Source organism: Hemicordylus capensis, chromosome 1 (genome assembly GCF_027244095.1).
Source record: "Hemicordylus capensis ecotype Gifberg chromosome 1, rHemCap1.1.pri, whole genome shotgun sequence".
Lineage (NCBI taxonomy): Eukaryota > Metazoa > Chordata > Lepidosauria > Squamata > Cordylidae > Hemicordylus > Hemicordylus capensis.
In genome coordinates, this window is record NC_069657.1 from 446964875 (window position 1) to 446986608 (window position 21734).

General features: G+C 47.2%; 1 protein-coding gene across 7 annotated transcripts in view; it reads right to left on the bottom strand.

The window, feature by feature from the left end:
• Positions 1–21734, bottom strand: part of BCL11A (BCL11 transcription factor A) — a 213068-nt gene that overhangs the window by 67732 nt on the left and 123602 nt on the right. The window lies entirely within an intron of this gene.

Consider the following 21734-nt stretch of genomic DNA (forward strand, 5'->3'; position numbering starts at 1 on the left):
TATATATATATATATATATATATATATATATATATATATATATAAAAAATTATCTATCTATCTATCTATCTATCTATCTATCTATCTATCTATCTATCTATATGGGGTGTGTGTTTCCCCCTCTGACTGCTCGCCATACATTATCTTCACAATTTGGTGGGCAACCAGCAGCACTGGCCAACAGGGAATCGTGGCTGGTTTTGGCATGCAGTCAGACCAGCACACACAGAAACCTAAGCAATGCTCTGATAGATGAAGCAAAGGGAGCCTCTCGTTGAGTATCCACTTTCCAACAGTGGCCAATCAGATGCTCCCAGGAAGCCCAGGAGAACACCTTGAAGGCCATTGCCTACCCCTGTTGTTTGCCTGCTCACATGTGGCATTCAGTTGTGGTACTCTCAAGATATACTGCCTCTGAGCATGGAGGTTCCACTTAGCCATGAGAGCAACCACCCTTCCTCTTCCTGCAAACCTGGCTGTTCCCTGCCTGAATAGGCTAGAGGCAATGACAGGCTCTCAAACACTGGATTAGCTCTGCCCATGTAGACTGGCCATTTGGCCCTCCCCAACAAGAAGTGTTGTGAAGCTCTCGTATCTAGGCTGGGATTTTGTCGGAACAACAAGAGTCTTCCTGACTCCACCGCAACAGCCCAGGCCCTGGCACAAGTTCGCACGTGTCAGCTGCCCTGATACAATCAACAATGTAAACAGGGACATGCTCTGTGTGATTGTGACACAACACTGTATGAACGATGACATCACAGCATTGTCACATCCCAACATGAGCATTTCTCTGTCCCTGTAGCACACTGTTGATTGTGTCGAGGCTCAGCTACGTGGAAAGAGGGAGGACCCAACACATCGGCGCCGTTTTCAGCACATGGAACATGCAGTTCTGGCACATGATGCACCAGACAAAATAATGTATACCTGAGCAAATAAGAGCAGGCCCTCGAGCCTCTGGACTCTCTCAAGAGGCCATCTTCTCATACGGTTAGGGAAGTGGTGATCTGTGAGGAAATGCGTCTTGTCTAATTCTGTACTCATTGTGCCCCCAGCCACCGCCCCGCGCTCTCTGGCAGCAGCAAAAGGGGCTGAAAAGGGATGCACAAACCACACCTGCTAGCATTCAATCTGGCAGTCACCTTGGGGCCCACTCAGATTCAGTTCCTTGTTCCAACAAGAGCTGGGTTCTTTGTTTTATTTTGTGTTTTTTAAAAAAATAAATAGGTTTCAGCGTGCATATTTGTATGACAGACAAGCACTGAGACTGGTGGCCTGCCTCACCACAGTATGAGGGGGAGAGAAACCCGTAAGGGCAACTCTGCCTGAATTCTTTTTAATAAACAAACCAAAAATGCTGTGCATCTTCCCGAGGGGCACTAGCTTTGAAACCATCTACTGGAGAAACTTGAGGTTCCTCGAGAACTTCTCAGGGATTCTTCCATGAGAAACTCAGTAATGGCGGACAAGCATCCCTGAAAGAGGCCTTGGTCAACGCCCTGTGTGAACTGAGTGCATGCCCTAGAACAGGCGGCCAGTTGGAAACTACAACTCCCATCATCCCCGGCCACAATAAATGGTAACTGGGGATGATGGGAATTGTAGTCCGACAGCGGCTGAAGAGACACAGATTGGCCATCCCTGCCCTCTAAGTCCTTCCCAGAATCCTCTGCATCATGCAGGGGTCTCTAGGTTTACAAATAAGTATGGAAAAAATTCCCTGAAGGCAGAAATGTTTGATAACCACAGCTGTAAAGGGCAACAACCAAGTATTGAAGCTCACAGTTGCTGGCAGGTTTTGACCCGCAGTTAATTCCCTTGCAGTCTAGAACTGGTGCCTGAAGACCAGATTGCCAGCTCAAAAGCCACTTCTAGAAAGGCCCAAGGAACAGAAGACTGTCCTAATATTTCACTGTCCTAATATACATCCCTGACACTCTGATTGGCTCTCCTTCCAGGCTTCCTAACTGGCTGGGAGTCCTTATATAAACATTCTGTTCCTAAACATCTTTCAGTCCTAAACATTCTGCCAGTAGCCCACCACCAATTGCTCAAGTCTCTTGGATGGCACATATACATTAGGAACTTAAAACATTTTTTGTACGGCCCTAACTGTCATGGCTTCTCCCAAGAATATACCAGAAACTGTTGTAGCTCTGCATCTGTTGCCTCTTTGCCATTTGAAGATGCTTAGTCTTAGGTGCTATGGCCACCACATTCCTGAAACTGCAGTCTATGGACGTGGGGCAGGGTGGGGGAACAGCTATCTGGAGCTATGTCCCATATTTTATCATTTCTAAGCTAGCATGAGTTTCTGTACATGACAGCTAGAAATGCAAATGAAACCTGAGATACCCAGGATTCTAAGAGGAGCAGAACAGCTTGAACCTATGTGAAACCAACTTTCTCCAGCGTAATCCAATTGACTTCATTGTGGTTACTCTGAGGTACAGGGTATGCGTGTGTAAATATATAATCATTTCCCTTTTGTCCCCTATGCAATAAATCAAATAGTAAATAATCAGACTGGGGCCATGCTTGCTGGTATGTGTGTGCTGGTGGCCAAAGCTTTCAGGATGATAGATTTATCTGCATGTTTTTAAGGATATTATTCCTGCAACCCGATTCCTATCTTTGGTTATTGGGCCATATGGCAGGGGGTTTAAAAACAATTTACAAAATGCCCAAGAATATATTAACTTGGCCATAGCCAGATGATGCATTGAGGCATAAATTACATCTCCCAGGAAGGTCCTGCCGGACCCAGAAGGATTTGTCCCAAGGGAGGGAAGGCTGAAATAGCCTGAGTTGAGTTGCCCAATGGCAAAACATAGTCTTCAAATGCACAGGGAAATTTTTACTAGGGATGGATAGATAGATAGATAGATAGATAGATAGATAGATAGATAGATAGATAGATAGATAGATAGACAGACATCTACCAGGCCTCTCTCATTCACACCAGTATCAAAATTGTAATGGGACAAATGCTCATAGTGATTTTTGGCAATATCTTCCCCCTAGTGATGGAAAATAGGTAATTTTCAAAGGCAGTCTTGCTCCCAACCCCTCGGAACAATGTACAGCATTTTTTGTCAGTTAATTTAAAAAAATCCAGGCAATGGGATCCATCTCATTGGGATCCATCTCAACAGCCTTTGAAACAGAGGGATTCTATAGGTCTCTCCTACATTCCTTGAAGCAATATTGGCTGTCGTATGGGTAGGTGTATCTGTCCCACTTTCGGGCCCTATGTCTGTAGATGTGCCCCAGGTTTGACGTGTCTGTAGATGTGCCCCAGGTTCCTTGGGTTCCAGTCTCGATGGCTGTTTAGGTTTCGGCAGCGGTGATTTACAATCATGATCCTCAGAAATGTAGTGATTGCTTATGTCCGAGATCGGGTTTTCTGGTTCTTCCTCTTGGTCTGAAGAACATGGCCAAGTTAGTCTATAGCCCAGAGAGGTCTCTGCACCTAGCGTATGTGACGGAGCTGGTGGTGATTTATCTCTTGGGATGAGCTGCAGTGAATCTGGTGTGCTAATGTCCGGGTCTTTTCCCATCAGAGCCAATAGATGTGTTTGGGCAGGCTTGGAGCTGGTTTGTGTTCTCTTTTTCGGCTTTGTTAAGATAGCTTCAGCGTCAGGCGGCTGCTTCCTTTTTGGAATATGGAGCAGGTGTTGACCTGCTGGCAAAGATGGTTGTGGCTGCAACAACAACAACAACAACAACAACTTCTTCTTCTTCTTCTTCTTCTTCTTCTTCGTTTAAGGGTAGTCCCAATGCTGTATTTGATCTGCCTGATGAGCCTAAGGACTTGACCCTACTGTCGTAAGTGTTGATGGCAGAGTAAGTGAGGACACTGATGGGATGGCAGATGTAGGATCCATGGGCTCGTTCTGTATTTGTGCTGTCGGTACCAGTGGGATGTTAGGCGAGAGCAGAGTTGCCTTTTCAATGTCTGACAGCATGATGATCGAGATGATCTCAATGGACATATTGCCCATACCTGTGGTGGCTAAATTCTGTGAAAAGCTCAGAGCTTGCTCCCACAACGCGGAATGAAGGCGAGAGGCTCTGTTCTTCCTGGCCTGCTTGGTGAATTTTTGGCAGTGTGTGCAAGCTTTGATGACATGCGATTTGCCAAGGAAAAACAAGATTTACTGTGTCAGAGGATAGTAGTTTTGCCCCACAGTGTGCACACTTTTTGAAAATCACTCTCCTGTCCTGACCGGGAGTGGGAGATTGGGCAGAGGGATGGGAAGGAACAGGACCAAAGCAATTAAAATGTGAAGATAAAGTGGTAATTACCTGAATAATGTAAAGTATGAACTAGAGAGAGAAACAGGAGATAAAGGATAAGAAATAGCCTTTTCAGAAAAAACTTGCAGAGACACACTCAGAGGTGCCTAACAATGTCAACTGAAGCAGGGACCACACAAGACAGAGGGGATAAGGAGAGGTGCAGCTGCAGAGAGCAGTTGGGGGTTCTGCTCTCTCCCAAAAAGGAGGAAAAAGAAGGTTCCCAACGTGGTCTCCAAACGTGTGCGAAGCCCATTTGTGTAAAAGACAGCGATCACATCGAAGAAGCAAAATAGCAACAATATTAGATGAAAACAGACAATTTGATGCCCTCTGATCTGTTGTCGCTTTACTCTCCCTTCCGGTAGGGCTGACCTGAAGTGCACTGGACAGGTGTGGGATGCAGGGCTCTTGTCTGGGTCGTCTACGTTAATGTGACCGGCCTTGGGTAGATGTGAAGGACGCACACTAGAACAGGAGGAAGGCCTTCGCAATGAAAATAAGGGCCTTTTCAGCATCTGTTACCATTCGTGGAGTGCCCTTTACATTTACCAAGATAAGCGTTTCGTTGGAGGGAACACACACTTCAGCGTGTTAATTGGCAGCACTTAGCTACCGGTGAGAGTCCTTTGTGTGAAAGCCTAATGCACAAATTAATGGAGTAATCTTCCTGGTTATTCAACGGGCCAGCTTCTGAAACGCTTCCTTGTGAAGAGAGAGCTGCTCTGCGCAAAAGGGGGGCTGCTGAACTCAACTTGAGACCACCTGAGGATCAAGCTGCTAGACAGCATGAGGAAGGGGCACTTGGTCCTGCTCTCCTGTTGATTAAAAGGAGCAAGGGAGCTCCTTCAGAGAATACCCTTTCTGCTTTGGCTGCGGCCCATAATTTGGATTGGGGGCGGGGGTATTTTCTGTTTCTTTTCTTAACGAGGTAAATTTGGGGTCCATGAGGGGGCACATCCTCTCTCCTCGCTCCCTATAACTGGCAAAACAAACAGTAATGGGAAGGAAAAAGAACAACCAATTACCTCAACTATAAGGCTGGCATGAGGAAATAAGAGGGGAGAAAAGGGAGGGGACAAAGCCTAGGGGTCATCTAGACCGGTGGGTCCCTGGATGTTGTTGGACGACAACTCCCATTATTCCTGGACATTGTTGCTGACCAACAACACCTGGGGACTTATGGTTGCGAGGGAACCCTTGGCCTAGGCCAACCTCAGAGATGACCTCAAGGCTGGAACAATACACCCAAGGGCGAGGAATGGTCAAGACATCTAAGCCCCAGAGTCTCTTTTTAATGCTACCGGGAGAGACAAGAGGAGAGACAGATCGTCAAAATGGTGCGGAGACCCAAGTCATGTTTTGGTATGCCTACACTTTCCCCGAGTGTTTTGATAACAAATCAACGGTACAGCAGCTGAAAGGCTACTCTTTCAGTGAAGAGGCAGCAGGGGTGCACACACTATTTTCGGGGGGGGGGCATGGGGGGAAAGCTGAAGTTACTATCAGTCTGAAAGAACATCCATTTAAGGCTCTCATCTGGCTGACACAAACCTCCCAATCCCTACCTCCTCGCAAGTGGAGGCAATCCTAATCTGCCACAGCAGAGCAAGTGAAGGGCTGCAGATGAGCCTCCCAGCTTGGCCTGTGGACAAGGAGGCCTTGCACTTGCTGAGGGGAGGAGGTGTTGCAGGATTAGGGTTGCCATATTCTGGCTCTCCCAATCCGGGTGCCTAATTTACATATTATGTAGATTGGCTTGCAAAAAAATTGCATATGCAAATTTGCAGCTGCACTTTCCAGTTGACTAGTATTTGCTCTGGATATCTACCGACAACAGTTGGGGAAGATATCTTTGCCTGACCATTTTACTTGACATACTAACAGCAGCAATAGAACCAAAAAAATGCACAGCTTTTAAATTAAGGCTGCAGTTCTGTGCACGCTTATTTGAGAGAAGAGCTGATTGAAACCAACGGTACCTACTTCTAAGTAGGCATGCATTGAATGTAAAGCCAAGGAAGTCCTTAAACACTACAACACACAGCTTGGTAGGCAGGTAGTGATTCATGTCAAAAGCAAGCTATCCTCTCAACTGCCCGATCCAGGCAAATCTGGGTGGGCTAAGCAATCCGGGTGAGATGCTTAAAATCCAGGTGATACCTGAAATTCTGGGGGGCATGGCAACGCTACAGAGGATTCTTTTTGCCGAGGGGAGGAGATTTCACAGGATGCTCCCAAGGGTCTCGGTGAAGAGAGACCCAGTCAAGTAAGTGAGCGCTAAAGGGACCCGTTCTAGAAAGTTGTGCTTGTCTGGCTAGCAACATCACCGTGACTCGTCGGCCCCAGGCCAAGTTGCACTTCCCGTTTCTGGATGGAGCACACAAAGCCAGTTTTTCAGCTGCAGAGATAGTATAACTGCCCTCCCAATATAACTGAAACTTTGGCCAAATATCTCGCCCTATGTTCTGTCGTAATCTTCTCTGTTCAGGCCAACAGACGCAGCCCACAGTATAATCCCAGCATACAAACAAACCCACAGGATATATATTTACTTGTCAGATGGCCAGTCAATTTACCATCTCAGCCAGAGAGGAAGAAAACATCCTCTTCAAGTTAGAACAGTCTTGGGAATCTGCATATTCTGTGCTTCACAACTGTACCCCTTGGGCACAGAAAATGGGTAACTAGACACAAGATTAAGAATCTCAAGTGCATATCCCAGAATTTGGCTTTTCCTGATTCACAGCCTGGATCTAATATTTTGCATATTTTCAGTTCACATCTTGACTACCACTTTGAATCTTCTTCTTCTGCCACTCTGGTAATTTGGAAATAACCAACACCAACTAGATTACTAGACTGGAAGGAAAGAGAGGTTTCCCTGAACCTGGTGAGTGAAAACCTGGAATCTTGTTATGTCTTATCCGGCTTCATGTAACCAAACCCAAGACTGAGTAACCAGTGGCTTGTTCAAAATAGATAAGACTTTTATTGAAGAGATTATAGGATTCCCTGGGTTAACTATGGCAAAGGCAAGCTTTGAAATGAAAGAATAGAAACACATTAATAAATTGACTAAAAAGGTACAATGCACGAGCCAGAAAGAACTACAAAGAATAACATCAAGAATACAAGCATGTAAAGTACTATTCTAAAAGTTATTTGCAAAACCTTTTTGCCCCATAAATTACCTTCCCCATTTAACCCTTAAACTACCTCAATACTATTCTAAAAGTTATTTGCAAAACCTTTTTGCCCCATAAATTACCTTCCCCATTTAACCCTTAAACTAGAAATAGAAAATGCATATCTACCAATCTTGGAGCCTCTTGGAATCCCCAGGGAAGAACGAATAGCAAGTGAAGTTCAAGTCAAAAAGAAGTCCAAAGAAAGGAAAAGTGCTAGGATGCTTATTTGTTTTCAAAGAGGAAAGAAGAGAGTGAGCAAGTCCTTGAAAATCCCAAAGACCTGAACTCCCCTTATCTTTGCCCGTGGCTTATATGTATACCTAAAGAAGTTCACTCAGTCCCATTTGAGATTCTGATTGGTTGGTTATCAGCTTTTGTTTTGTTATTTCTACACTAATCCAAACTGTGTCTGCTCAACAATGACCTCTGGCCTACCAAATAATCCATTTCCCCAAAATTTCACTGGACTCATCCATTCTTAATTTGAACCAGTGGCTGTTTGGGGCAGTAGATGACCTTGTTCTGGTCACTTAATATGTGTCCAATGGCCCTTTGACCAAGCCTAATATCCTCCAGATGCAGTCAAGCAAATCCCTCTGATGCATCTGAAGCATTCCAGGGCCTTCTGGTGATCCTAGCCAGAAACTGTAAAAACAGATATCCTCGATATTTCATTGTCCAACTCCTCCCACAATGCACAGCAATGGACTCTTGGCTCAAAGAGTTCTCAGAGATCCCTACCCATTGTCAGTCCACCACTGGCCCAGTTTGTCTTGGAGGATCAAAACATTCCCCAGTGCACCTTGATCCCAAACCACACAGTGAGGCCCAGGCAAGTTCAGCCTGGGTTAGGCTGTGTGTGAGAACCACCAGGATCAGGCCCCATCCCAGAGGGGCAGCATTGCCTAGCCTGGCTTATTAGCCTGGCTTTTAGCCGAGGTTAAGTGAGCGAGTGCTCCCTTAACCCAGGCTTCCTGCTTGTGTGTGAGCTTGGGCTGCTTCCAGCCCAGCTGCACACAGAGAGGGAGGCCTAGAGCAGCCATCTCCTGGGGAGGATCCCCCAATGCACTGAGCTCGGTGTGTGGTGCATTGTGGGATTCCCAGAGGCATCGTCCCGGCTCTCCAACATTGGATCGTGTGGGAGCACAGATGGCGCTCCCACCAACATTTTGCCAGTCGTCTGGGGGGAAGGTGAATGAAGCCAGGCCTTACATGCCCCCACCCGGTCATGTGAATAACCTCAGTGAGTCACTAGCGGTCGGTGAGCCCTTTGGTGAGGGTGGGATAATATAACTTGAAGAAGCAGCCAGCATACCTGCCGCCAGGCAGCCTGTATGGCCTGGTGGTGCCAACCCAGCATCCCATGGGGAGGGTTCCCCACCCAGTCACTCAGCCAGCCTGCAACACATGCATCCGCCATTTGAGGGAGGAGCACGGCAGGTTGTTTCCATGCTGTACCTTCAAATGGCCACCATGCAGGAGCGGAGGCCAGCTGATCAACGGAGGCGGGACACCCTCCTTGTCAGATGCTGGGCTGGCCACCACCAGGCCATATAGGATGCTGGGTGCGGTAGGCAGGGGCTGCCACTGCTTTTTTAAAGTTCTACTCTCCTTCCCTCTCCTGGAGCTGGGCTTGCTGGCTGCTAATGCAGTGAATATCAATATACTCTTCCAAACAGTAGCACCTCATTGCCCTTTGCTGTCAGAGGCAAGACACAAAGCCTCACCAGGCCCCCCACTGGCCCCATCCCCTGGGCTGCAGCTCACAGATGCATCACCGCCCCTCATCTTTCTTTCCCACTCCTCCTCTCCCCCAAGCGCAATCTGCTGGCTGTGCCCCCTGGCACCACCCATCTTCCCCCTCACCAGCCTCCTCTTCCAGGCAGGCTCCGGATGCCTGCCACACCGGCCTTCACCTCACTTGTCCTCCTCTCAGTGCTGCTCCCACTCGCTCGCTCGCTGGCTGGCTGTCTGCCCAGCACCACACTTCCGAGTGTCCTTTCTTCCGAGTGTCCTTCTCCAGCGAGAAGGCAAGCGAGCCATGGATGGGTGAGCAACGGGACTGGAGCAGAGGTGGCACCAAGAGAGGGATGGGCGAGGCAGTGCTGGATGTGGTGGCAGGCAAGGAGGCGATACCAGCGAGGGGAAAGGACAGTGCCGCGGGGCGGGGCAAGTAAGAGTCGTCTCCAGGAGTAGGGAGGAGAGGGGAAGAGGGGTGGAGATGTGTCAGAGAGCAGGGCTGGCAAAGCACAGGAGTCGGAAGAGAGGCCTAGCAGAAAGGAGATGGGGGGGCCCCATCAGGGATCAGTAGCAGGCAGGTGAAGCTGATGCCCACAGTGGAGGCAGGGGCAGGGGCCTGCATTTGATGACCTCTGGCCCACGTACCACCTGAGGCTGCCACTTCATTTCGCCTCACGGGGGAGCCGCCCCGCTTCCAAATATGCTCATTTAATATCAGCAGTACTTACTGTCTCATTGGGTGCACCAGACAGCAGTGCATGCGTCAATACAGGAGCCAGCCACCTCAACTGTACTGAAGGCCTTCGAAAAATGCCAGCTGTTTTGCTTTGGGGACAGGATCTCACCACTTCACAAGCTGCAGACTGATCTTTGAAACTGTAAGACGTTCTGCTGCTTTGGAGCGCGATGACTGTGACAGGCCGGAAAGGGCATGTTTTGTGCAATAGGAAAACATATATTTTGAATGTAAGGATTTTAATATTCTTCTGTGGAATATACCAGATGTAAGACCTCCCAGGTGCATCTTTTTCTGTCTGCCTGTGTGCTGTCTCTCTCTGTCTCTGTTTTCAAATACAACTGTTGTTCTCCATCCTAAGTATTCAGAATAAAGCATGCTATAGCCAACTGTACCTATTTCTGCTTGATTATTCTTGGAAGGTCCCCATTAGAGATGAACATATGAAGCTGCCTTCTGCTGAGTCAGACTCTTGGTCCATCCAGCTCAGTATCATGCACACTGACTGGCAGCAGCTCTCCAGGATTTCCAATAGAGGCCTATCTAGCCCTTCCTAGCGATGCCAAGGATTGAACCTGGAACTTCCTGCCACTGAGACACAGCCCTCCTTCCTTAGAGCAGGCCTGCACAATTTGTGACCTATCGAGTCAATCAGCACCAACCAGGCATGCATTGTTCGACAACCCTGTTTTTGCTGCTCACCGGAGACTGCAAAAACAGCAGAAGGGTGTCAGGTACCCATCCAGCAGGGCACAAGTAATGACTGATGAACTGTATTCTGCTTGGTGGGTCACAAGTCATGCAGGTCTGCATTAGGGAGGGGTTTGACGAGGATAGAGAGGGAAGCATGCAAAGCCTGAGCTTCTGACAGGCTTCCATTAAACACATACGGACACACATACAGTACACCAGCTTCCATGTTTTTGCTGAAATTGTCCATGCTAGATGTGTGCAACTTGTAACCCATCAAACAGAACGTAGCCCATCAGTGTTAATGGACTGCCAGGCAGTCATTTTGTTTTTGCAATCCCAGGCAGAGAGCAGCAGCATCAACAGAATAAACCCTAAGGAGACCTATTATGGCCCTGGCAAACAAGTGGGCAGTGTTTTGAGTTGGTGGCTTACAAGGTATGCAAGTCTGGTTTGCGGTCTGGGTTTTCTCACAGACAGAGATGCGGGCTACAGGTCCGTAGTCTTACTGTTACCATAACCATCTCATTACTACTTCTAAGAACACTTCTTCAGCTACTAGTAGATACACGATACTAACTTTCTAACCTCCAGGTAACAGAAGGAGAGGACTGCGTGTCACAAGCCTGCTAAATCTAGTGAAATTAATTGTGACTCACTCCAAGAAACAACAGTTCAGACAGCAGCTTTGGAGAGCCACTGACTTCTGTATAATCGTAATTGTGTGTTGTGGTTCGTACTAGTAATCCACAATGGTAATCTGAACCATCATTAGCAAGGCAACCATACAGTTTTGCAGGAGCAAATGCCAGAATGTGATTGCCTCCAGAGCTGCCAGACTCTTCCTCGTATAATGAGACTCAACTTTTTGGCCTAAGCCACCGTTCTCAAACTTGGTCCCCAGATGTTGTTGGACTACAAATCTCATCACCCCTAGCCACACCTTCAGCCCTTGTGGCTGGGATGATGGGAGTTGGAGTCCAACGACATCACAATCTGAGAACCCCTGGAATATGTGGAGGAAGCGCTAGGTGAGAAAGCAACCACAGATATGCTCTGGCTGAATTTCCATCAGGTTCACCTCCTAGACTCCTTCCTTATGTCCTTGGCAATCCAGTTAAGGTTTGACAGCGTTTAAGGATGACAGTGCTTGAGGTAATGGGACGGTGCCATAACAGGATTACAGGAAAATGTGAAGGAAAGGGCATACGGATATAATGTCATTTCAGTAACAGCATCTGTGATCAGTCTGAGCTCCTTTTTTTATTTTTTGCTGACAAAGAAGTCGGTTTCACTTATACTATTCTTTTAAAACTGCGTTACAACCATAAAGAGTTTACCTCTGCCACATGATTGGAAAACGCTTCATTATACGTGATGTCGTCAAACCGCCTAACATTGTTTGGCGCTAGGAAGACCCAGCAAAGCAGAGCAGCTAAGAAACTCAGTGTGAACCAGGAAACCCTCATTCAGATCTTGCCTCTGCTGCTTCATTTATTTATTCGACTTCTTGAGCGTCTTTTTTTTTTTTTTTTTGGTAAGGACCCTGAAGTCACATACAAATCCAACATGTTAAACTAGTGGGATGTGTCCATGAAAAGAATAAAATGTTAACGACGGCTGAAATGGCAGAATAAAATGAAAATAATCAATTGCGGGGGGGACGGGGGGAGGAGTGTCTTAGAAGACTGAGAAGAGTATCTGCAAGAGCCAGATAAACAAAAAGTTTGGAAAATAAATGTGTCTTAAACTGGGGGTGAAAACGGTACAAAAACAGTACAAAACTGGAATTCCAAGGGGTTGGTGCCACCACTGAAAAGTCCTGTCTGTGGCCTCATAGATGTCATTGCTGCAAATTCAAAGATTAGGACAGGGGTGGCCACAGCCAACCTAAGGCGTTCTAGCTCTTGGGGACTACAGCTCCCATCATCCCCAGCTGCAATAAACTGTGGCTGGGGATGTTGAGAACTGTAGTCCCGCAAGAGCTGGAGAACCTCAGCTTGGCCACCCCTGGAGCAGGGCTTCATCTGTTGGCTTCTGGGTACAAGGAGAGGTCTATGGGAGTCCGTGCACCTCCAAAGGCATGCTGGGCCCATATAGGTAGGCCATAAACTCACTAGGTGCCTTAGACAAGGCGGCATCTCAGCTCTTCTCGCTCACTTAACAGCAGCAAGAGTGGCCGTGAAGGCAACTGAGGCCTCATCTCAATATGAGGGTCCTAAGGCGGGGGAGTGGAGAGTACTTTATGGCATGAGGAAGATGTTATTTAATTTTTATTTATTTTTTAAATTTTCTATCTCGCTCTTCCTCCAAGGAGCCCAGAGCGGTGTATTACATACTTAAGTTTCTCCTTGCAATAACCCTGTGAAGTAAGTTAGGCTGAGGGAGAAGTGACTGGCCCAGAGAGTCACCCAGCAAGTATCATGACTGAATGGGGATTTGAACTCGGGTCTTCCCAGTCCTAGTCCAGCGCTCTAACCACTACACCACGCTGACTCCTTAAATACTCCCTGAGTATTTTGGATACTCAGGTAGAAAAACTAGCACATCCGAAAGGAAGGTGATAACCCCGCTTGCTCCCTGCTGTGCTAGTTTTCTACTTGCAGGAAGATCTGTTCTGGGGTGTTTTTAAAAAGAATAGGAAAGCATTCAGTCCATTTTTAGAAAACCAAATGAGACTTGGAGAGTAGAGGGTGGGTATTTAGGGCTATGGCAGAAGGAGACCGAGGAGGAGAATTGCACAGCTGACAGTTGGGCTCCCAGGAGAGGAGGCAACCAAAGAAGCCAGTCCAGCCTGGAGAAGGAGGTATCAGGTGCCTAACAAACCCCCTCCCCTCCCCGCTTTTACTGAGGTCTCTGGGGGCAGGAGAACTTTCACTAATGCAAAGCAACTGAAAGCTATGGCAAAGGGCCCATGTGCCAGTTCTAAAAAGACTCTCAAAAATCTCCAAGTTAAGCTAAAATTCAAAAGGACAGAACGAACTGGGGAAAGAGTAAGGTAAAGTGTGCCGTCGAGTCAATTTCGACTCCTGGCGCCCACAGAGCCCTTTGGTTTTCCTTGATATTATTATTACTATTATTACTATTATTATTATTATTATTCACATTTTATATCCCGCTCTTCCTCCAAGGAGCCCAGAGCGGTGTACTACATACTTGAGTTTCTTCTCACAACAACCCTGTGAAGTAGGTTAGGCTGAGCGAGAAGTGACTGGCCCAGAGTCACCCAGCAAGTATCATGGCTGAATGGAGATTTGAACTCTGGTCTCCCTGGTCCTAGTCCAGCACTCTAACCACTACACCACAAGCTCCAATATATTGGTAGAATACAGGAGGAGTTTACCATTGCCATCTCCCTCACAGTATGAGATGATGCCTTTCAGCATCTTCCTATATCGCTGCCGCCCGATATAGTACCAGCGGGGATTCGAATCAGCAACCTTCTGCTTGTTAGTCAAGCATTTCCACACTTAAGGTGGGGCAAAGAGTGCAGGGATGGAAATGGGGAGCTCCTCTCACCTTTTCCATGAAACACCTTTGTTGACGTGCGCAACTGGTTAAACACTGCAACCTCTCTGACCTAAATGCCAGTTTGACCTAAGCTCCCACTCCATATGTCCCCCTCCATCTCAATATTGGAGTGACATGATGAACCCCGTAATAGGGCTCTGGGCCAAAAAAAATAAATAATAGAACACTTTCTTTAAAATATATATATAAACAGTGTTTCTCCATTTCATTCATGCAACATACAATTCTCTTATTCTGCTTAATCCGACATGTTTATTCAGCACCCAGAATGGGTTCCCCTACCCTAAAAATAAGCCATAGAGCCCTGCCTTTACAGAGGCACATCAGTGGAGCATCTGAATAAAGGCATACCACTTCAAACGCATTTTGATAGTGCATGAAGATCCATCACAATCCGCCGCGCTCTTCTCCAACATACTCCTCGTGCACCCATGTTCAACAAGCCTTTTTTTCTTTCCCATCAGTATGCCTTGCTAGTAATATCACAGCTGCCCTTGGCCGCCACGCCAACAGCTTCCTCATTGTCTGCCTGCCGAAAAGTTTCGTTGCCAGCCAAGTGACCGACCGCAAACAAAAGCTTGTTTGACCAGCACTCGTTCCAAAACAAAGCTCCGGCTAGAGAAGGAAGTGCCGGAAAAGACGGCCAAATTGATACTCTGACAATTTTGCAAATCCAAAACAGAGCTGCATTTTCTCTCTCTCTCTTCTGGAGCGGACAAACCCACCAAACAATGCTGTCTAGTCTCCCTGTATTGCTGGCTTTGTCCTCCTTCCAAAAGCCAGAAAAAATGAAAACAAAATTTTATTTCAACAAGACGGCACGAGAGATGAGTCTGCAATGGAGGAACCAACTTATCTCAGCGGCACTCGTGCGGTGGGCAGGATGACGACTTAGATGAAGAAGGCAGACTGCTGCTTTTCAGAAATTTGGCACACCTTATAACAAGACTGATGCACAGGAATGGTACATCAGCACTACAGATTTGAAACTGGTTTCAGAGACATTTTCCTGCCCCAAGGAGCCCTGAGACATGGATTCTTCACATTTATCTATCATATCTATTTCCAAAGAGCTGGAAATGTTATGATCCTTATGGATGCAGAACCAGAGGACCTGTGGGCAAGAGGGAGGTACCAGAAATGTTGGTTTCACAAAAATCTGAAGGGAAAAACCTAGGGGGCAAGAAAATACACTCCAGCATTGTCCCATTGTAAGTCAATGGAGCGGAATGATCGCAGACTTGGAGAGCACTTAACAGATAATCAGGTGGGTGGAGCTAATGGAACTCAGTGACAAAGAGCGGGATTTGAACTCAAGTCTCCCCAGTTTAATGTCAACATTCTAACCACGGCACTTCAGTTATTCCAGTGATCTTGTAGGAGAATCCTCAGCACCCTCACCAAACACTCATGCCCCGGATTCCTCGGGGGAAAGTCTTGCCTTTTAAGCTCCTATTTTCCTGTGCAGTATTTAGCAACCCAGAGTTTTAGAAAACCTGCTAACATTTAGCAGATGTTGAGAAGTGTCTTGAGAGTCACTTCCCAAATTCAACCCTAAGTAATTTTTGCTCAGAAGAGAGTTTTGTTGAATTCAAGGAGATTCACTTGCAAATAAAGATTATTCGGCTGCGGGTTTTACAGCCTTTTCGCACATTAGACAGCAGCAAACCTGGGTCTGCCCTCAGGCCACAATGGGTGAAGGAGCCACAGCCAATGCTGGCTCATCAATGAGAATCAATAATAGGGCATTCATGTTTTCAAGCACCTCTTTGTCATGTGCCCTTTAAAACTCTTGGAGTAGACCTTTCAAAGTATGATGCATCAAGAGGCCCTTAGTCAGGCAGCCTTGGGTCAGCCAGACAAATGTACAGCCGGCAGCTACAGCCATCTGTACACCACCAGTCCAGACAGCAGGAAAGAGACCCCAGGAGGCTTGTTCACACGACAGTGAGTGGGTAGGACGAGCATCCTATCCTGTTTCAAGGGCTTTGCACGCTCCAGATTTCCGGAGTGAAAAACACGGTAGGAGGTGAGGAGAGTGATCATCTGCTAAGCCGCAGCTGGGCCGAACAAGAACGCCAGTACCCAGATTCCATCCCCAGCTTCTGAACAAGGTAGGAGGAAAATCCATCCTACCCAGGTGAGGCTTAGCAGACAATCACACTCCCCACCTCCGACCTTTCTTTTCACTTGCATGTGACCGAAAACCAGTGCTTGCATAGCTCTCAAAACCGGTAGGATGCTTGTCCTACCCAGGACACCGTCATGTGAACCAGCCTGGTTATTTTTTCCCTTTAGAAACATACACTCAGAGAAACATAGGAAGCTGCCTGAGACCCAGCCAGACCATTGGTCCTTCTAGTTCGGTACTGTCTAATCTGGCTGGCAGCAGTTCTCCGGGGGTTTCCACAAGAGTCTTCCCCAGCCCTACCAGGGACTGGACCTGGGGCCTTCTGCCTGCAAAGGAGATGCTCGTTCACCAAGCTACAGCCCCATCCCCAAAGATAAAAGATGGGCACGTCTTAAAGGAAGAGCAAGAGACCACGACCCACCCCAGACGTTGCAAACTGATAATGTGCCGAAAGGGGGTGACTTCAACCATTCTAACTTTCCCCCTTCCCTTCAGCATTGGCTGAAGTTGTCAGAAGGAGCTGATAGGCAAGAAAGAAGTTGCTTTGGCCTCCAGGAAGACAGGGGAACTTCACATGGTAAGTTACTGATTAGACAAAACACCCTCCTGGGGACACACACCCTCGATAAGGAACGTTGGAAAAGCTCTGTGTCATGCAGTCCAGGCAAACGGGTGCTGGACGTCTGGCCAACAGCCTCTCTCCGGCTGCTCCCAAACAGACACAAGCGTTCAGTGGGGCTGGCAGGCTGCCATCAGCAACTGTTCGCAGGGCTTCCGACAACAGACTGCATTAAAACAAAACACAAGCAAACAAAAAACAGACAAGGCACCGTTGGTCCTTACTGGCAAAGGTTATGGGAGTTGCCTGATAACATCAGAAGAGCTCGGAGGCCCACAGCAGTGTGGCCCTTTGAAGATCCCCTCTTGATTCTTTTTTTCAACAACAACAAAAAACCCTAAAAAGTCCTGGGGCACCAAAGGGACTAGCCGCTTTATGGTGGCAGACTGCTTTTGCAGGCACAGCCCAGAATTCATGGACGGCATTCGTGCCACACGGTGCGGAGATGGCCTCTAGCTTAGGTGGCTGTAAAAGGGGATTAGATGTGTTCATTGTCAGGTCTATCAGTGCTACTACTCATGATGGCTAGATGCGGTTTCCAGGTTGAGAGGCCAGGATGCCCCTGAACACCAGTTGCAGGAGAACACCACTGGCAGCAGGGCTGGCCCGAGATACTGCAGCACCAAAGGCTCCCTTGCCCCATGCCCGGCAGGGATCAACCCCCTTTCAAAAGGGGGCTTGTGTGCTTTAAAAGTGGTGCATGGAGCAAGGAGGAGGGAAGGTTGGTAGCATTCATCTCGCCTCTCCTTTACTTCTCGCTAGCTTTGCATGGAGAGTGAGGACAGATGGTCCTTGCAAAGCTTGCCAGGGTCAAGTCGGTCCTGAAGAACTGCTCTGGTGCCAGCCACAGGGGATAATACCAGCTCCAATACTAGCAGCAGAGGGCATCTTGCCACCCTGGGAGAGGGTATTTTCTACTTCTGGGCTTCCCAGGTAGCCAATGTGTGGAAGCAGCTGCTGGATGAGATGGACCTTTGCTCAGTAGGGCCCTTTGTATGCTCTTAGTTAAGATGCTTCTTCATTACACAAAGCAGCTGGCTCTGAATGTGAAACAGGTAGAATTGAGTGAGAATGCTACTTTGGAGGTCCTAGACTTCAATGCTCAATCTAGCATACACAAATAGTCAATGGAAATGATGTGTGCATAAGTGTCTATGTGTGTGCCTCTCTCTCTCTCTCTCTCTTTCTCTCTCTCTCTCTCTCTCTGAATTGGTATCAGGAAGCTCTGAATGTGTTACCACAAAAGCAGTTGTGGGAAGAAAATATTTTTCTTTATGGAAGGGACATGTCCAGATTTCAAAAAAAATGCTACTTATTTTTCTCAAAGCCTGAGCTCCAAATTAATTTCAATTGTGCATGTAAAATCTTGATTTATAAGTTGATTCACACACACACACACACACACACACACACACACACACACACACCCCGGGGGGGGTGTCATTCACACAATCAAAAACTTTGTTCTAGCCAGGTTTGGGGGCTGTGTGTACTCCCAGTTTTCAGTTGTGCAGAAGCAAGCTAGGAGGAAAACCTGGGCAGAAGTGATTGTGTGGAAGCAAAGTAGGAGGAAAACCTAGGTAGCTTTTCATAAGAATGTAAGAACAGCCCTGCTGGATCAGGCCCAAGGTCCATCAAGTCCAGCATCCTGTTTCACACAGGGGCCCACCAGATGCCACTGGAAGCCTACAGGCAGGAGTTGAGGGCATGCCCTCTCTCCTGCTACTACTCCTCTGCAACTGATATTCAGAGGCATCCTGCCTCTGAGGCTGGAGGTGGCCTATAAGCAGGGATCCTCAACGTTGGGCCCCCAGATGTTCTTGGACTTCAACTCCCATAATCCCCAGGCCCAGTGGCCTTTGCTGGGGATTATGGGAGTTGAAGTCCAAGAACATCTGGGGGCCCAATGTTGAGGATCCCTGGCCTATAGCCCTCCAACTAGTTGCTGCTAATAGACCTCTCCTCCATGAAGTTATCCGAACCTCTCTTAAAGCCATCTAGGTTGTTGACTGTCACCAAATCCTGTGGCAGAGAATTCCACAAGTTGATTAAGCCTTGTGTGAAAAAGTACTTCTGTTTGTTGGACCTAAATTTCCTGGCAATCAATTTCATGGGATGACCCCTGGTTCTAGTGTTATGCTAGAGGAAGAAAAATTTCAATCTATCCACTTTCTCTCCACCATGCATGATTTTATAGACCTCTATCATGTCTCCCCACAGTCATCTTTTTTCTAAACTAAATAGCCCCAGGTGTTGTAGCCTTGCCTCATAAGGAAGGTGCTCTAGGCCCCTGATCATCTTGGTTGTCCTCTTCTGCACCTTTTCCAGTTCTACAATGTCCTTTTTTAGATGTGGTGACCAGAATTGTATGCAGTACTCCAAGTGTGGTTGCACCATAGTTTTGTATAAGGGCATTATAATGTTAGCCGTTTTATTTTCAATTCCCTTCCTAATGATCCCTAGCATGGAACTGGCCATTTTCACAGCTGCCGCACATTGAGTCGACACTTTCAACGAGCTGTCCACCACAACCCCAAGATCCCTCTCCTGGTCAGTCACCGACAGCTCAGATCCCATCAGCGTATATATGAATTCCTCCTACCTTGCTTCCAGACAATCACTTCTACCCAGGTTTTCCTCCTTCCTTGCTTCCAAACAACTTAAAACTAGGAACACACACAGCTCCCAAACCCGGGTATGAATACAAATATGACAGATATTTATATACCACTTTTCAAAAAAAGTTCCAACACTGTTTTTGATTATGTGAATGTCCTTAAGATGTAGTGGACCATATTAAATCTGATCATTTGCATTCTCCAACTGCACTGAAACTTGTGATAACCATATATATGGCACACTTGAAGCAACATGCAAGAATTTCTCTCCACATTAAAATCCTTTGCTGGGTCTGACAAAGTGCTGTAGAGTTTGGAACCACACGTTGCCTTTCACTAAAACTGGCAAAAGCACATGTCGGCTTTGAAGAAACACAAAATTCTTTGGCAGGTCTGACAAAATGTCCTTTGTCATTCAAAAGCTTGCATACTCTCCCCTCGCCCTTAATTTAAAATGAAGTTTAAAATGGCAAAAGAAAATTAAAGGAACAAGTCCCAGGCCCACAATCTAAAAAGAAAGACAAGGTACAGGAAGGAAGCATCAGCCACTGGAAGGACACCAGTGAGGGAGCTGGATAGGGCCAGTTGCTCTCCCCCTGCTAAAGGTAAGAGGGCCACCAGTTGAAAAGGTGCCTCTTTGCCCAGTTAGCAGGGTAAACTCTTAACATCTGTTTCCCTTTCTCAAAAAGCAACCCTGTGAGGAGATTCTCACGATCAGCAAAAAGCGGGCTAAAGGAGCCTAGCCCGCTTTTTGCTGATCGTCTGCTGCCCAGGGAGCTGTGCGGTTCCCAGCAGCAAACCCTCCAAATTCCCCCTCCCCGCAGCTGAGGTTAGTGGAGCAAGCGCTCCGCAAACCCTGACTTTTTTTTTTAATCGTGTATTGCCACGGCGTGACTCCGTGCCACGGCAACACAAGAGGAGACCCCCGCGGGGAGGCTGAAACAAGCCTCCCGATCCTGAGGGTCTCTCCAGGAATTTCCGGGGGGCGCATGGCCCCCAATCCCCGGAGCCCCTGCCAGCTCCGTGACGGAGCCAGCAGTCGTGGGGGCAGCCGATCCGGCCGACCAGGGCTTCCCTTGCGATTGTCTGCGGGGAGAGCGGACTAAACCCGCTCTGCCCGCAAACCCCCTAGAGGCAAGTCTCACTGTTCGTGAGACTCGTGTGTGTGTGTGTGTGTGTGTGTGTGTGTGTAATTTTCATCCAGTGAGGGTTAATCCCTTGCCCCAGGCTGGTTCCCCAATTTAAATTCTCTCTTCCCGTAGCTACAATTAGTTGTGGTGGCAGCTTATGGGCACAAAAATGGTACTGCCGTGCAACCAGGGTTCAGGAGGTTATTTTAACTCTGGATTGGAAGCTGCCACTTTTCATTTTCTGCTTTTATTCTGTTACTTCTTGTATTTCTACTTCTATGTTTTAATAAATAGTACCGATGTTTCCTAACATTGTATTCTTAGCCACCTTGTGCATTCTATGGACAGAAAAATGGGATACAGATATTTTAAATATGTAAACAAGAAATAAATGCAGCTCTTTTGCGTTTAAATACACAGTTTCCTTTTCACTGGTTGAAGGGCAGATGCTGATATACGGGTGGATCACTTGATCGTCCCCAAGGTATTTATGCCATCCCCCTTTAAAGCTGTTCAGGCTAATTAAGAACATGAGGCAATGAGTTCCACTGGTAATTTATGCACTGGACCATGGCAATTGTCTATCCCAGGTTTTCTTAACCTTGGGCCCCCAAATGTTGGACTACAACTCCCAGAATCCCCAGCCACAAAGGCCATGTCTGGGGATTCTGGGAGTTGTAGTCCGACAACATCTGGGGGCCCAAAGTCAAGAAACCCTGGTCTATACCTATGAACTTGCATTCCTTTCTTTGCCCTCTCCTACGGTTTTCACGGCATGAACCAACACATCTTTCATCATGTTTTATCAAGGCAGGATTGTGAAGACAAGATACCTCTCGTTCCTCTCATGTCCACACACAGAAATGTTCAGTGAAAACTACAAGCAACCCTACCAGGGGAAATACTCTCATCCTACCATGTTCCTCTCAGCAACGTTACAGACATATTCCTTTTGCAAAGCCTCGGAAGAATACAGACATGCACAAAGATAGTTCAACAAGGATATGAAATATGAATATTAAAAACCTCTCTTGTACTCCATGGCA